At 36.8% G+C, this 18,558-nt stretch overlaps 1 long non-coding RNA gene across 1 annotated transcript; it reads left to right on the plus strand.

The window, feature by feature from the left end:
- The first annotated feature begins 13,743 nt into the window (after positions 1-13,743).
- Positions 13,744-16,836, plus strand: LOC113350007. The gene is made up of 2 exons (XR_003360545.1): positions 13,744-14,054; positions 14,354-16,836. It is a non-coding gene; the product is annotated as an uncharacterized LOC113350007 (long non-coding RNA).
- The last annotated feature ends 1,722 nt before the right edge of the window (positions 16,837-18,558 follow it).

The following is an 18,558-nucleotide window of genomic DNA, read 5'->3' on the forward strand; positions in this document are numbered from 1 at the left end:
CCCATCCGATCAAGTTTGTGCACGAAGTAAATCACAAAGATACTAAACCAATAAGAAATATTCTTGCCTTTAAATATTCAATCTTCTTCAGTACTTGCACAATAAAAAACTTGATTCCAACTAATGATCGATCACGCGGAGAACGAAGTCTGTTAACGATAGATGATCATAAGTCAATGTCAGATCTGAACTACCACTAATCCCTTGATCTAGTTTGAGTGAACTTATGTCATAAGAGAAGGCTCTCAAGAATAATCAAACCAAGTGCAACCAAGATTTGACAATTGTTAGTCAACTAAATCAATAATCAAAAACTAAAATAACAATACAATTATAGTTTCCCACCAACGGTACTAGCAGACGCTTCTTAATCTCAAAGAAGTCTTTAAACTAGCGTACGTAAGATATGTCGCCTAATTAGGTTAATGTCCTCTCCAAGATACCTAGTATTGCGAATAATACTTTTAGTCGGCTACAACAGTAACTATGAAATGAAGTTCCTGCCTATATGAAGAACAAACTTCAGTATTTATAGACCAAGGTAGATTGGACATTAAGGAATTTCTGTAACAGAAAATATTCTCAAGATATTCAATAAACGCCTAGATTCGGTTTTGTATAATCTAACCAATATCCAACTGTATAATCGAAATCCCTCTTGGACAACTCAATATTAGCTAACACTTAAGCAATATATCTTTTCAAAGATATATTTTGTTTGTTGGTAAAACAAAAAATATATAAATCTCAAAAAGATTCTCAAGTATTTCGGTTTGGGATCTCACCTTGAGTATCGAGGAATATCTTTGAACAATAAATAAATAAGATTTCAGCTTCCGTTCAAATTACTCATTATGTCCACATCTTGAGCTTTCCTATTTTGCAAACCCAATTTCTAAAATCACACAAACCCTAAAGCATATGTGACTATAAAAATCAGTTTTGCATATGAGATCTTTTCTACCATGACTCCCAATGTAGGTAGGTGATATGTTTTCAAAGTTGTTGTAGAAAGTGATAAAAGGGTTGTTTTAAGACTTGTGAGGGCAATGAATTTTAGACTTAATAAAAATAAAGAAAATTAATTTTCAAAGAGTGATGTCAACATTTAAAATGGACTAAGGCTCCGGATTCACTATTACTTCAAGTTGATTGGTTACAAAAATATTTCATAATTATTATCTAGCTCTTTTTCCATTAAATCACTTATTAATCTATAAGGTGTCCAAATATTAAATTGTAATCCTTAAGCATGATTTATCAAAGAATTGATTTTAAGCATAAAACATCAAACTGATTCACAACTAATTAAGAAAACCATTTTTATCTCTTTTTTTATTGATCCAAGTGAATTAAATAAAATAAATAATTAAGAAATTATAAAAATAATTTACCAATCAAACATGAGTGAATAGCTCCTCCGTCGCCTTAGTCACCGGGTATTTTAGCCGCTCATCATGTTGGAAAACCTCTCAAAATATTTCATTGATGCTCACAAGTGTTTTAAAAATGATGAAAAGGAAAATAATTGAGTAAATCGGGTGTTTGCAACACTTAAAATTGTTGCAGAACACTGTTAAAGAAACAATAGAAATAAACTGCTGCTGACGGTAATTCTAAGACCCTCACGTGTTAGTCGTTATCACTGTTGAAGAACGACTGTCCTGGTCTGTCCGTTCTTCGTGTTCTTCAATGGTAGCAGCATCAGACACTTTCCTGTAACTTGATTTTCTCGCTCTGTTAATGCTCTATACTTCTCCCAAACTCTCCCTAAACTTGCTATCCCCTCCTTCTCGACATTAGGGACCTATTTATACAAAACAGGTCACTCAAATCCTCGTAATAATTCCAAGAATATCCGTCCATTAAAGAAAATATTCCGAAATATTTTTTCTTTAATTCTCTGATTTGTTACGGATTGTTCCCTGTTTTATCTCTTCTCACGCGTCATCCCTGAGCTGTAAGGATTGTTTCCAGCCAATAGAATCAACCCATGCACGTCTCTTCCATCCAAGAATTCCAAGAATAGAATATTTTCCCTATTTTAGAATATTTTCCTTGATTTGATTCCCACCGGTTATCTAACCAATTTTGACCGAATCCAACACCCATACCAGCTCTATCTAGGCCCTAGGAACAAACCCATTTAATTTGGGCCATTGAATCTCACTGGAACACCTTCAAATCCTCAACCCTAGTCACGGCAGTTCAAGAACAATTTTTCCCGCCAAAATTTGAAATTCAAAAAGGTTGAAGATGATATGCCCCCTATCCTGAACTGGGGTGCGAATAGCAGATGCCTTGAGGGTGACCTGGGGCTGACCCTTAGTAATTAGGTTACCCCTTATCCAAAAGTGAGAGTCCGAATAACACTTGTCCTTCGGGTGCCAAAATCAACTTTTCGAGCCGAATTTTCCAAAAATGTTTATTTCCTAAAAATACATAAAAACACAATATTAGTACAAAAATAGAGTTCCAACAATACAGACATTGAGGACAAAGTAGACACAATAATGTGTTTATCAAATACCCCCAAACCTATTATTTGCTAGTCCTCGAGCAAATCTAATCTAAAATAAAATGACTACACTTAGCACGTGCAGTAAGCCGTTAAACCACTAGGTGGTCCTAGTGGAGGAGTGTTGTCTCCTGAGGGTTTACCAGAGGTGTACCCACAAAACATTTATTCCAGACCCTAGCTATCTACAACGAACCTTGGAAGGCACTAAAGAATCTCTTTGGTTGGTATACAATCATTGACTATAGGAGGAAGTACCCTGATGCAAAATTCCAATTGTTGTACACGAGTTTGCACTCAAGCATACTAAAATTCATATAAAGTGACAGAGCTCTACTCAGATAGTTGCACTATGGACATCATATTCGGAGTCAAACTAATCATATAAATAGAAAAAGGAGATGGAAATAGAAAAATGTAGATGGTTTTGATGTTAACCAAATGATCGATGTTTCACATATCTGTTTGAAGGCCACTGCCAGAATGAACCTATCCTAATGGACTGAGATACCGGTCTGACTAATATCAACACAACTGGCATATACAAGGGAACCAGTGGTCAATAACTTAAATCTAGATCAACAAACTGGCAAATACAAGGGAACCAGCAGTTGACTACACAGAACAATAACCTTTTTTTTTTGTAACTTAACGGCATGAATAGATCTTTTTGATCCAAGCGCATGCTTCTTGTCAGCAGATTACACGATAGTTCCCACGGGTCCTGCATTCCACGCTTGCTTAGGCGACGGAAACAGGGAGAACACACGCATATTGCTATCCAAGTGTTAATACTTATTCCGATTGATCTAACTGGTCCGGTCTCTTTTTTTTTTTTAGTAACTCAGTCACTCTAATTCATCCTAGCAGTGGTAACAACTTGAATCGTGTGCCCCACCTAATCACTTAGAGAAACATAGTTTAAAATGAAAAATAAAATAAAATAAAAAAAAAAGAAATGAAAAGGACTCAACGAGATATGGTGCAACTATCATGTTATTTCTAACACCTGAGCTCTGTGCTTTTATGAATAGACTCTATAGATGTTTCCATCTAATCAGATTGGTTCCTCAATTCCTACAACCAAGATGCTTCCATCCACTTAGATTAGTTAGTGTCATCCTGAATACGCATAAATTTCTAGGCTCTGGAGTTTATTTATTGCAACTAAAAGCTAACAAAAAGTTTCTTCCCCACCCCCAAACTTAAATCTAACATTGTCCTCAATGTTTCTAATTAAAGAGCAGTACCAAAAGTAAAATAACACGAGGAGAAGTTGGAAAGATAGTACCTGGGTGAAGAAAATCAAAAACTAATATACAACATACAACTGCCTCGATGGTCAATCAAGGGTAAACAGGGTCCTCCAGAGGGACCTCCTCAACATCACCTGTAGGAAAGGGCTCTAAAAAGGGTTTCAATCTCTGACCGTTAACCTTCGAAGAACTACTACCATCCGGTGTCTCGATCTCAACAGCTCCATGAGGAAAAACAGTGCGAACAATAAAAAGGACCCGTCCACCGAGAAGGTAACTTCCCAGGGAAAAGATGCAAGCGGGTATCATACAGAAGAACTTTTTGACCTGGAGAAAATGACTTCCGTAAAATGTTTCTATCATGCACTAGTTTCATTTTGTTCTTATACTCCTTCACACTATCTTAAGCATCTATACGAATCTCGTCCAACTCATTGAGCTGGAGTTTCCTATGGGCTCTTGCCTCGTCAAGTGAAAAATTTAGCTGTTTAACAGCCCAATAAGCTCTATGTTCTAACTCAACAGGTAAGTGACATGCCTTGCCATAAACAAGCCGATAAGGCTACATTCCAATGGGGATCTTAAACGCAGTACGGTAAGCCCATAAGGCATCAGTAACCCTAGACGACCAGTCTTTCCGATTAGGATTAACTGTTTTCTCTAATATACGTTTTATCTACCTATTGGAAACCTCTACCTGACCACTAGTCTGTGGATGATACGGGGTAGCTATCTTATGTGTAATACCATATTTCTTCATCAGAAGCTTAAAAGGCCTATTAAAAAAGTGCGACCCTCCATCACTAATTATGGCTCGTGGTGTACCAAAACGTGTAAGTATATTATTTTTCAAGAACTCAATCACAACCCTATGGTCATTGGTTTTACACGCAACCGCCTCAATCCACTTAGAGACAGAGTCTACGGCGACAACGATGTATAGGTTACCAAAAGAATTAGGAAACGGACCCATAAAGTCAATACCCCACACATCAAAGACCTCAACAATTAAAATAGGGTTCAAGGGCATCATGTTCCTACGAGAAATGGTTCCTAATTTCTGGCATCGTTCACAAGTAACGCAATAACTGTGGGAGTCTTTAAACAACGAAGGCCAATAGAATCCACACTGCAATATCTTAGCAGCAGTTTTCTTAGCACTAAAGTGACCCCCACAAGTATGATTATGACAAAAGGAAATAATACTGGACTGGTCACTCTCATGTATACATCTCCTAATAATCTGGTCTGGACAATACTTAAACAAATAAGGATTATCCCAAAAGAAGTGCTTAACATCAGCTAAAAATCTAGAACGATCTTGTTTACCCCAATGTTGGGGCATTCGACCAGTAACAAGATAGTTCACTATATTCGCATACCAAGGTAATTGGGTAACAAAGAACAATTGTTCATCAGGAAAGCTATCCCTTATAGGAAGGGAATCATATGGGGAACTAACAACTAGCCTAGACAAGTGATCTGCTACAAAATTTTCGGCACCCTTTTTGTCTCTAATGTCTGGAGAAAACTCTTGCAACAACAGAATCCACCTAATCAATCTAGGTTTAGTATCCTTCTTAGACAAAAGATATTTTAAAGCATCATGATCAGTATATATGATGATCTTAGAACCTAAGAGATAGGGTCTAAACTTGTCTAAGGCAAACACAATGGCTAATAGTTCCTTCTCGGTAGTGGTATAGTTCAACTGGGCATCATTCAGAGTTTTGCTAGCATAGTAAATCACATGAAGTAACTTATTTTCTCACTGACCTAGCACAACACCAATAGCATAATCTGAAGCATCACAAATGATCTCAAAGGGTAGGTTCCAGTTGGGTGCCTGGACTATAGGGGCGGTAGTGAGTAATGACTTAAGTTTCTCAAAAGCCTCTAAACAAGCATCATCAAAGACAAACTTAACATCTTTTGCAAGCAAATTGCAAAGAGGTCTAGACATCAAGCTAAAATCCTTAATGAAACGACGATAAAAACCAGCATGCCCTAAGAATGACCTAATATCTCTTACGGTTTTTGGGACCGGTAAAGCTTTAATAAGGTCAACTTTGGCTCTATCTACCTCTATACCCTTTGAAGATACAATATTCCCTAGAACAATTCCTGAACGAACCATAAAGTGACATTTCTCCCAATTAAGCACTAAATTCTTTTCCTTACACCTAGTCAAAACTAATGACAAATGATGAAAGCACTCATCGAAAGACGAACCAAACACTGAAAAATCATCCATAAAGACCTCTAAGAACCGTTCTACCATGTCAGAAAATATGCTCATCATGCAACGCTGAAAAGTCGCAGGGGCATTACATAGCCCGAAAGGCATGCGTCTATACACAAAGATACCAAAGGGACAGGTAAAAGTGGTTTTCTCCTGGTCTTTTGGAGAAATAACGATCTGATTATATCCAGAGTATCCATCTAAAAAATAGTAGTGACTATGTCCAGCTAATCTCTCTAGCATCTGGTCGATGAAGGGAAGGGTAAAGTGGTCCTTCCTAGTGACCTTGTTCAATTTCCTATAGTCAATACAAACACGCCAACCCGTGGTCACTCGGGTCGGGATTAACTCATTGTTATCATTCTGGACTACATTAATACCAGATTTCTTGGGAACAACCTGAACGGGGCTGACCCACTTACTGTCTGAAATAGGGTAGATAATGCCTGCATCTAATAGCTTAAGAACCTCAGTTCGAACTACTTCTTTCATATTGGGGTTTAGTCGACGTTGCATCTCCCTAGAAGGTTTGGTGTCTTCCTCTAAATAGATCTGATGCATACAAACAGTAGGACTTATACCCTTAATGTCTGCTATGGTCCACCCTAAAGCTTCCTTGTTGTTTTGAAGGACGGTTACTAGCCTACTTTCCTGATCTCTATCCAAGTCGGAAGAAACAATCACAGGTAAAGTCTCAGACATGCCTAAAAACACATACTTCAGGGTATCTGGAAATGGTTTTAGGTCCAACTTAGGAGGCTCTTCTAAAGAAGGAACTAGGGTAGACTTAGAAACTGGTAGTGGTTCGAACTTAGGTTTCCATCCATTACTAGTATCTAACAAAGGGGTTGAATCTAACAAAGCATTCACCTCATTAATCACCTTATCATCATCAAAATCAATCCCAAAGTGATCTAGGCATTTCTCTAATGGATCTTCTAACAAAGTGTTTGGTAATGACTCCTCGACAAATGTTCCTATCATGTTCACCTCTTCTATATTCGAGTCATCTAGTTCAGAGGGTAGCTTACTAATATTAAAAATGTTCAGGTCAATAGTCATATTACCAAAAGACAAATTCATAATACCATTTCGACAGTTAATGATCGCATTGGATGTAGCTAAAAACGGGCGACCTAAAATCACTGGTATTTGGTTCTCTAGGTCAGGGATAGGTTGGGTATCTAGGATAACAAAATCCACCGAATATATAAACTTGTCGACCTCTATGAGAACATCCTCGATCACACCACGAGGAATTTTAACGGACCTATCAGCTAACTGAAGTATCATCTGTGTAGGTTTCATCTCACCAAGTCCTAGCTTAAGGTACACATGGTATGGCAGTAAGTTCACACTGGCTCCTAAGTCAAGCAACGCTTTCTCAACACGGTACTTACCTATTGTACAAGCAATGGTAGGGGACCCTGGGTCTTTATACTTAGGAGTAGTGGTATTCTGAATAATAGAACTCACATGACTAGCTATGAAGGTTTTCTTCTGGACACTGAGCTTACGCTTTCGCGTACACAAGTCCTTAAGGAACTTGGCATAAGAGGGAATCTGCCTAATTGCATCTAATAATGGAAGGTTGATATTAACCTGCTTAAAAACCTCCAATATATCATTAAAGTTGGACTCCCTCTTAGTCGGAACTAGCAGCTGGGGGAACGGGGCTCTGGGAACAAAGTCGGGCTCATCAGAACCCTCATTGGTCTCTTTGGAGACTCTATCAGTCTCCTCATTTTCTGGCTCATAAGGGTGAACTACAGCATGTTCGCTATCAGGCATGGCAACCTTATTGTCAACTCCTAAGGGTTGTAATAGAGTTCACATGATTGTACGATTTCTCTGCTTTAGGATTGGGTTGAGTTTGACTAGGAAACTTACCTTTTTCCCTCAAAGACTCATTTATATGACTAACCTGGGTTTTCAAGTCGGAAATAGCCTGAGAGTTAGACTGACCTATTCTCTTATTTTCTTCTATACCTTGAGCCACAGATTGCCGAAACTGCATAGTGTTACGAGTTAACAAAGCAAGAGACTCTTCTAAACTCATAATCTTCTTATCCGAAGGGTTCTGAAACTGTATCAGGGATGAAGGATTCTTAGGATAGCCAAAACCTGGGGGAGCTTGAGAGTTACTAGACTGACCTTGATTCTGGCCCTTAGACCAAGAAAGGTTGGGATGGTTTCTCCAGCCAGGGTTATAGGTTTCTGAATAAGGGTCAAACTTCTGACGGTTATCGAGTCTAATGTTGTTATAAAGACCATTGGCTTGCTTTTCAACATTATGGTCTTCCCAAAAAGGCTCTATTCTACCACTAGTACCACTAGAATGACCTAATTCCAACGTTTCTAACCTTTTGGCTATGGCTGCTATTTTAGCATCTGACTCATAGGATCCTTATACCCTATTGACATTTCCTCTACTTAGAAGAATTGTTTTCTGGGGTTCCCTATTATTTTCCCATTGTTGGGTCTTATTGGCGATTTCATTCAAAAATGTCATCGCCTCATCAACAGTTTTATTCTCAAACCCACCTGTGCATAAGGACTCAACCATGGTCGTTGTTGAATAGTCTAAACCCTCGTAGAGGATCTGAACTAACCTAACCTTCTCTAAACCATGATGAGGACATTGAGAAATTAAGTCATTGAACCTTTCTAAGTACCTATATAAAGATTCTCCCTCTTGTTGAGCAAAAGTACAAATTTGTGTCCTAATAGACGATGTTTTGTGCCTTGGGAAAAACTTATGTATAAAGGCAGATGTAAGTTGTTCATAGGTTTCAATTGACTCAGAATCCAAATTATACAACCAAGATTTGGCTTTATCTTTTAAGGAAAAGGGGAATAACCTAAGTTTCAGTTCATTATCACTAAGGTTTTTAATTTTCAGAGTACTACATACTTCCTCAAATTCCCTAACATGAAAATAGGGGTTCTCATCTCTTTTCCTAAAAAGGTTGGGAGCATCTGTAAAGTCCCAGGTTTGAGTTCATAATTTGCCTCGGTTTCAGCTAACTTGATATAAGACGGACGAGAGGTCCTAGTTGGGTTCAATAAAGCTTTTAAAGTTGCCATTTCTGGCACTACCAAAGGACTAGGAGAACTTTCTTCACAAAGACGCAGATTCTCAAAACTGAAGTTTCCAAAAACGGGGCTCTCTAAAGAAGAGTCTTCGAGCTCCCCGCCTTCACAAGAAGAACTACTAGGTTTATCACTAATCAGACGACCTAGAGTTTTTCTTTTCCGAGCCCGTTCTACCTCGGGCATACACTAGAAAAACAAAAATAAAAAGAAAAGCCCTAAAAGGGAAGGGAAGTTCTATGCAACACAAACAAGGCTGACTCCACCACAACAAACCTACTGAATTCTAGAAAACAAAAAGCATGATGGCTCCACTTAGATTGTTTCTAGACCAGCTTCTAATCCTTCGAAAGGGAATTCGTTACAATTCAAGCAAACCCCTCTGGAGTCAATCCGAGTCAAAGTAAGTTGAATTGAGGCGAGGGAAGCTCAGTGGAGCTTTGATACCCAAGGCCTCACAGCTATCACAAGGCGGCGCAGTCACGCATTCAACTCACAGAGACCATCATGAACTTCGAAGTATGCTAAAAGATTAACCAATATTTTTCGAACGACTTTCCTACTAAGCTCGTTACCCTATAGGTCTCGTTCTATTCCAAATTTTAAAGCTTAGGTTCGCGTTTGGTTTGGTTTTCCTAAGGCGGGCAAGAAGAGAACGGTGATGAAATCCGAACCCTTATCTTGTATGGCCAGTCCTTGCCCTTTACTAGGAATTTAAAGCAGCCGTTTTCAGTTCATCAACATATATGCAAACGAAGGAATACAGTAACTCGCTGACAGGGGATTCGCGAGTGTTTCGACAAACTTACCTCTCGTTTCAGACGGGGGATGAACCGTTGTCGTCGACTCGGGCCACAACTCCTATGTTGTGTACGAACCCGAGGGGCCGAGGTGATATCGTAATCACTTTCCTTCTCCGCAAACAGTTTAATATTTAATCTACCCTTCCGTAGGGTTTAAAAAAAAATTAATGTCCAAAGTCCAAAAGAAAGGTCCAAAAAATAAAGTGCAAAAAGAAAAAGAAAAATACAAAATAAAAAGAATTCCTAATACAATTTAATAAAATAACACTCTTTTTTTTCCTCTCTTTTTCTATAAAATAAAAAAAAATCTTCTTCTTTAGCTCCTTTCGCTTTGCCTTTTACTTCAAGTCTTTAAATATTAGCCAAAAGCTTTGGCAAAAAAAAATTTCGCTCCAAATTCCCAAAATCTGAAAGGAAAAGACAAAAACCCAAAAACGTAAAGAAGAACAAAAAAAAATAAAAATAAATAAATCTAAAAACTCTATCCTAAAGACAAGCCCGCGTCGGCGGCGCCAAAAATTGATGTATTTTCAAAGTTGTTGTAGATGGTGATAAAAGGGTTGTTTTAAGACTTGTGAAGGCAATGAATTTTAGACTTAATAAAAATAAAGCAAATTAATTTTCAAAGAGTGATGTCAAGATTTAAAATGGACTAAGGCTCCGGATTCACCATTACTTCAAGTTGATTGGTTACAAAAATATTTCATAATTATTATCTAGCTCTTTTTCCATTAAATCACTTATTAATCTATAAGGTGTCCAAATATTAAATTGTAATCCTTAAGCATGATTTATCAAAGAATTAATTCTAAGCATAAAACATCAAACTGATTCACAACTAATTAAGAAAACCATTTTTATCTCTTTTTTTTATTGATCCAAGTGAATTAAATAAAATAAATAATTAAGAAATTATAAAAAGAATTTACCAATCAAACATGAGTGAATAGCTCCTCCGTCGCCTCAGTCACCAGGTATTTTAGCCGCTCATCATGTTGGAAAACCTCTCAAAATATTTCATTGATGCTCACAAGTGTTTTACAAATGATGAAAAGGAAAATAATTTAGTAAATCGGGTGTTTGCAACACTTATAATTGTTGCAGAACACTGTTACAGAAACGATAGAAATAAACTGCTGCTGACGGTAATTCTAAGACCCTCACGTGTTAGTCGTTATCACTGTTGAAGAACGACTGTCCTGGTCTGTCCGTTCTTCGTGTTCTTCAATGGCAGCAACAGCAGACACTTTCCTGTAACTTGATTTTCTCGCTCTGTTAATGCTCTATACTTCTCCCAAACTCTCCCTAAACTTGCTAGCCCCTCCTTCTCGACATTAGGGACCTATTTATACACAACAGGTCACTCAAATCCTCGTAATAATTCCAAGAATATCCGGCTATTAAAGAAAATATTCCGAAATATTTTTTCTTTAATTCTCTGATTTGTTACGATTGTTCCCTGTTTTATCTCTTCTCACGCGTCATCCCTGAGCTGTAGGGATTGTTTCCAGCCAATAGAATCAACCCATGCACGTCTCTTCCATCCAAGAATTCCAAGAATAGAATATTTTTCCTATTTTAGAATATTTTCCTTGATTTGATTCCCACCGGTTATCTAACCAATTTTGACCGAATCCAACACACATACCAGCTCTATCTAGGCCCTAGGAACAAACCCATTTAATTTGGACCATTGAATCTCACTGTAACACCTTCAAATCCTCAACCCTAGTCACGGCAGTTCAAGAACAATTTTTCCCTCCAAAATTTGAAATTCAAAAAGGTTGAAGATGATATGCCCCCTATCCTGAACTGGGGTGCGAATAGCAGATGCCTTGGGGTGACCTGGGGCTGCCCCTTAGTAATTAGGTTACCCCTTATCCAAAAGTGAGAGTCCGAATAACACTTGTCCTCCGGGTGCCAAAATCAACTTTTCGAGCCGAATTTTCCAAAAATGTTTATTTCCTAAAAATACATAAAAACACAATATTAGTACAAAAATAGAGTTCCAACAATACAGACATTGAGGACAAAGTAGACACAAAAATGTGTCTATCAGTAGGGATCGGTCCTATCTTGACTCCCAATATAGGTAGGAACCGGTTCTACCTTGACTCCCAACATAAGTAAGGATCGTTTCTACTTTGATTCCTTATATAGGTTACGATCGGTCTAACCTTAGATCTTCAATGAAAATCGGACCATCAATCCTATTGATTTCTTTAATCTACGAAACAAGTTTGTAAGTCTACTTCCTTAAACTAATCTAATTAAACATAGTTTTATAGGCATGAAATCAAATCTAAGTTCACTACATAATCAAGTAACAAGTTACAAAGATTATGTCGATGTCGTAATTACAAAGTTCCAAAGTTAAGCATTATACTTCGTAATATAGTTTACTAATACAAAGGATTCAACTATTGATGTGTTCTTCCTTGACAATTTGATCATAATAAGATGATTAAATCTATAATACTAGAGTTTCATGTATATAACCATGCATGTTATGTTTTCAATCTAAGCGACTTGAAAGCAACGTTAGACAAATGAAAACGAGTCAAGTCATGTATTACTAACCTCAAGTGGAAGGATGATGTCTTCGTTGATGTCGATAGGTCTTCGGATTATTCAAGTCATCATAGTAATACTTCTGTGTCTCAACATTTCTAGACTTCCTAGTCTAATCTAACAAAGTTGACTCTAGTAATCGAATCAAGCGACTTGTGAGTTTTGCACTAAAATAAGACAACAAACCTTGACATACCAACGGTTAGCAGGTTCAATCGAGCAGTCCCCTAACAATAAAGATGTGGGATGGTCCCTGATATTGAAAAAAAAAGTTGTGCACCAGTTCTTTGATAAGCGTTAGGGAATGTGAAAAACGAAATGAATGTAAATCTTGAAAGTATTAGGGGCACATGCATACAAAATGCTTGAAAAGCATCTCAGATATGAGCAAAATTTGAATGAAATCACCAATAAAGGGATTGGGACGACGTTCCCATAACTTAGCTAAACACCCGAGCAAGGTAGTTAATATCGCGTGTCGGTATCGTATCAGTTGGGTCCTATACACAAATACAAGTGACAATATCTGTTTTTACAGAAGATACATCAATATAGAATTTCAAATAATTATAAAACCATAGTAAAAAATAATAAGAATCATACACATATCTCAAATTTCCAACATACAAGGTGGCTTATTAGCCAACGTTGTGATTGTTGTCCCATTATGCCGGTAAATCTTTTTTATTATCCTTCATATTTATCTTTTATATTTCTAAACCCTTGCAATCGAAATATGGTTTCCATCTTATATCTTACCACATAGTCATTGATTTTATATTATAAATATATTAGGGATTTTTACCTTCTCCAATTGACATTGTACTTGTCTCTAAAGACTAGATACATGTTGATGAAAAATTTATTCACGAAACCGATATTATCGGTGTACAAATAAAACCGATATATCGGTCTGTACCGGCATGTACAACCGATAATATCATTTCGTCTTTGTATCGCTGATATTTCTGATATCGTATAGGTATTTTCTGATATCCAATAAAAATCTGTAATATCGGCATGTACAACCGATGTTGACTACCTTACACCTGATGTGCCAAATAAAACGACTATTGGAGAAGTAAAGAGGATAAAGCGTGGGAATTGAATAAATGGCCCTACTATCCTATATTGACTACGTTACACCCGAGTTCTTTAAAAAATATCCTATATGAATACCCCTAATCTAAAATCAAGGAAATTTAATTAATTACGATTCCTTTAATACCCCTCTCAGACTGTAGTGTCATGTGTGTACTTATCTCTGAGATCTGAAAGAAACGAGGTCCCCTTTTGTTTCTTTTTCGGCATCACCACCACCCCCTCTGGCCTCTGCCGTTACCATCCCCTTGCAACCGCCACCATTCTAATCTCTACTAACACCACTACCATCTCTATCCCCACCACCGGAACCACCAAAACCATCTCCATGTCCACTATCAACCACATTCAAAATTACAGAGAGAAATAGAATCAATCACAGATTCATAAATCAAGCTTGATAATCATCATCAACAGTTTATATTCTTCTTCTTCTTCTTATACTCCTCATCGTAACAATGATTTCCAAGGTCAGTTGAACATTCAGTAATTCAGGAGATTTGATTTTAGGTTTCGATTTTGTGGTGATTTTGAACTGTCCGAAATTTAATTAATCTTTTGTTTTGGGTTGTTGATTTTAGAGATTTGAAACTAAAAATCCAATCAGAAACTATAATTTTCAGATTCAGAGATTTTCTAACATGATTTGATGTATATTTGTATTAAAAATCAACTTGAGATTATTGATTCATCATTGAAATAAGTATAATCTGCTCTTTTTTTTTAGGTTTTTGAATTGATTTTCGTGTATATATTTGATTCATTGCAGTAAATTGGGATTGTGGTGAATGTTATTTTTGGTGGTGGACTTTTGTTGCACTGGAGGTGATGGTGGTGGATTTTGTTGTATTAGTGAGGATGGTGGTGTTGTTGCATATTGTGGTGGTGGTTGCTGTGTATACAATATAGGCGCAGAAAGGTGCTACTGCTAATAAGGGAAGTGACAAGAAAATAGCTAAGAAAGATGCCGTGGAAGAAAATCTCAAGGATGACAAAGCTGTATTGTCCAGCTGCTGTGGACAAACCGTAAGTATTTAAACTCTGTTAGTGGAATCTATTGCTTTTTATGTTCTTCGTAAGGGTATTTATACTATTTTTTTTTCGTTTTGCTGTGTAATGTAAGCTCTTCTGTCGACACTTGCAAAGAAGCACACGGGAGTGTGTATAGGGCAGTGGGAAAGACCTAAAAAGTTTTTGCCGTGAGCCACTGAGCTTCAAGTATCTTTATAGATTTCCTTATTTTGTTTTATTGATGTTAAGTACACATTTATTTAGTTTGTTAAGCTTAGAATGAACTGAACGACTGGGAGATATTGTCCTTTGCTTTATTTAGGAAACTGATCATATGCCAAGCCATTTTACGCACACTATAGTGTTAAGCTCCGTTTATCTAAGATGAGAGCAAATCAGGCTATAATGTGCATAATCCATCTTTACTTATAATGTAGTGTTAAGCTCAAATTATCTAAGGCGAGTTAATGTGTCTATAATGTGCATAATTCATCTTACTATCTTGTCACTAAAGAGCTTGTGTATGAGAAAATGCATATCATTTTTCGAGGTTTTAGTTTAGTGCCAAAATGAAGACTAGAAAGAGAAATGGGAAGGTGAATATCTGGACACATATTGGGGTTAATTTGGAACTTATAGAGCTATTGTTGGGGAACTAGACTGTAGGTTCTTACTTGTAGTTAGCTGGTTGTCATCATCTAAGTTGAAATGGTTTGAATGGTTACATGATTAAGGTTATGTCAAATAGTTGACACACTTGCTGGTCGCGGGAGTTCTTTATTTTTATTTGGTGGTGATTTTTGTATTTATTTTCTTTGCCTAGTGAAGGAAGTTTCGGAGAGTGTTTTTTTTTCTATAGATGATAGGTAATAAAATTCAACAGTCGCTACCATTTAATTAAGATTTTTCTGAACTATTTTATCTTGATAAGTTAATTCATTGTTTTTAGGCTTCTGGATACTATATTTGCTTTTTCTAAATGACATTAACCTTTATGTGCTTGTTTGGTTGCTCAATTTTGTTACTTCATATAGAAAAGTTAGTGGTTGAGCTCTTATTGCATGTTGTTTTCTTGTTCTGATCATTACTAAGGAATATATGGATCTGAAATGGGTTTTTAGGTTTAAGTCTAAGTACAACTAAGGGTCTGGTATTCTAAGGGTCTGGTATTCGTAAACTTGATTGCTTTACTGAGCTTAGAGTTTCTCATAGTTGTTTTCCATTTTGTGCTTGTCTTTTATGTGAATTTTTACTGATCTTTTATCTAACTTGCTTGTCTTTTTTTTTTGTATTATTTTGTTTATATCAAGCTTTTCGAACTTGTGGTGTAATGGTAACACTCCTGACTCTACGTCAGAAGATACGTGTTCGATTCACGCCAAGTTCACCAATAATTTTAGTATAATCATTTTTGGGATCAATTTTGGTTGTTGACATAGTTTTTTGGGATCAACTTTGGTTGTGATACATATATTGGGATCAACTTTGGTTCTTGATACACATGTTGGGATCAACTTTGGTTGTTGACACCGTACCTAATCTGAACATTTTCTGAAATTTTAATTTGGGATCAACATTGGTTGTTGATACCAGATTTTGGGATCAATTTTGGTTGTTGACACCATATATAATTTGAGCATTTTCTGAATTTTTAATTTTTTGGATCAATTTCGGTTGTTGATACCATATTATTTTATTTTATGATTTTTTTGGGAGTCAATTTTGATTGTTGACATCATATTATTTTTTTTCCTTGTTTTCTGTTTTTTTTGGATCAACTTTGGTTGTTGACACCATTTATGTTTTTATTATTTTCTGATTTTTGTTCTTGGGGTCAACTTCGGTTGTTGACATCATGTTATTTTTTAATTATTTTCTGATTTTTTTTCCGATCAACTTCTGTTGTTGACACCACCCCCACGATGGTGGTGGCGGTGGTGGTGGTGGACTTGTGGCGGCGGCGGTGGAGGTTGTTGTGGCGGCGGCGGCAGCGGTTGTCGATTGGTGGTGGATTGCTCGTGCTGAAATGAGAAATTTTTTATTTTTAAAAATGGAGAAACATGTTCTTGTCATAAAACAAGAAAAGATTATATAATATAGAGGGTATTAATGTAATCTATCTTTAAATGGATAAGGTGAGGGGTATATTTATTATGTGATAGGGGTATATCTGTTGGTTAAGAAAATTAGAGGCATATACTTAATGTACCGGAGAATAAATGGACTTTCTAGTTGGGCCAATATAAGCTTGAATCGCGGACTTGGAGATTTGGTATTAACTAGTCCTTGTTAGCCAAGTCGTGATAATAGAATAATTAGAAGATAAAAAATTTACCATGTTATCGCCCGGTTTCATAAAACCCATCGTTACTAACATTTTCGCAAATTACTCTAATCATGCATATTATTGCCTAACAACCATAATCGCTGAGATCTGGCAGTCTGGAAGCGCCTAAGTTCCACGATCTATGCACTATAAGCACGGAGTGCGGCTAAGAGATATGATATCACATGAGTATGACTGAATGACACAATAAAATGAGCTTGACTACACCATGACCAGGGGCGGAACTGCATATTGACTTGAGGTGAAGTACAGGAAAACTCAAAGTTTTACCGTGATTTTTAAGTTTGGCAAAAAGAATTCATGCCTAAAACATCAGTTTAAGCCACCTCACCAATCCAATTAATTTTCAAACCACCCCACTTTTATTTTTTATCTCCGCCACTGACCATGAGCGGAGCTAACTATAAAAACTAAATGATGCATGCTAATAAACAACAAAGAAAAATGCGGTGATAATAACAAACCTGAAAACACTCGAGTTTGGGCGCTGACTATAAATATAAACAAGAACCAAAAACAAAAAGGGGGGAGGAAACTTTCTACGGCAAATGCAGCAAAAGCTGCACGCACCTCATTAAACGCCGTGCTTACCGTTTGTTTCGAGTTGTTTCGAGTTGTGTACACTTAAACGATGGAGATATGTAATCATATGCTGCTAACGATAATACCCATGCAACTCGAGGAGCAAAAAACAGGGAAACAAACCCCTACCACTGGATTCCATAACAAGCGGATCGACTTCCATCAAGCGGGAATGCTAAAGTGTATTCTTGCTATCAAAGTTATCATAGGCCACGCGCAACACGTCTACCGGAAAATTTAGATGCTTGATCTCCAACACCAAACGAACACGAGTCATAATGATATTAACACAAAAATTTTAAAGCTATAAATAAATACAAAATTGGTAAAAAAGACCAAAATCAATGATTCCTGGGTGAAAATGACACTTAGATTTTGATACTTTTAAATGGACAAAAATGTAAAAATAGCCAGGATGTAAACAGTTTCATCCTGCCAATTTTCAAATACTTTTTAATTACACATGATGCATCCAGTTTCATCCTCACTATTTTTTAAGTTTAAGCCATGATGAATCAAGTTTCATCCTTGCTAAAAAAAATTTGTCCATTTCATCCTTACTAATTTTTACTCGTCCATTTGAACCATGTTTTAAAAATATTTGGACAAATTACCCATTTTCCGATAAATAAATAACTAGATTTTGTGTCCGTGCTACGCCCGGGCGGCATCGCAAACTTGGTTCACCAATTTTATCTATAACTACAACATTAACCAACCATAAGAGTAATAGTCCAAAAGCTTCGGTATTATGCATGAACATCTGAATTCGAACCATATTAAAAAATATTGTATGTCCGTGCTATCCATCGGGCATCTTTTTCTTTGAACCATTTTTTGATTTGGTAAAGCTCGGCTTCGCCTCGTCCCGTTCCGTCCCGATTTAATTTGGTAAAGCTCAGCTTCGCCTTACCGCGACCCGTCCTAATTTGATCCTGATGCATTTTCTATTTGTTGTGGCTCGGCTTCGCCTCCATTGCGATGCATTTTTTATTTGATGTTTCAGAACCAAAGTGACGCTGGTTTCTGTTTTA

The sequence above is a fragment of the Papaver somniferum genome, chromosome 2 (assembly GCF_003573695.1).
Source record: "Papaver somniferum cultivar HN1 chromosome 2, ASM357369v1, whole genome shotgun sequence".
Taxonomy (NCBI): Eukaryota; Viridiplantae; Streptophyta; class Magnoliopsida; order Ranunculales; family Papaveraceae; genus Papaver; species Papaver somniferum.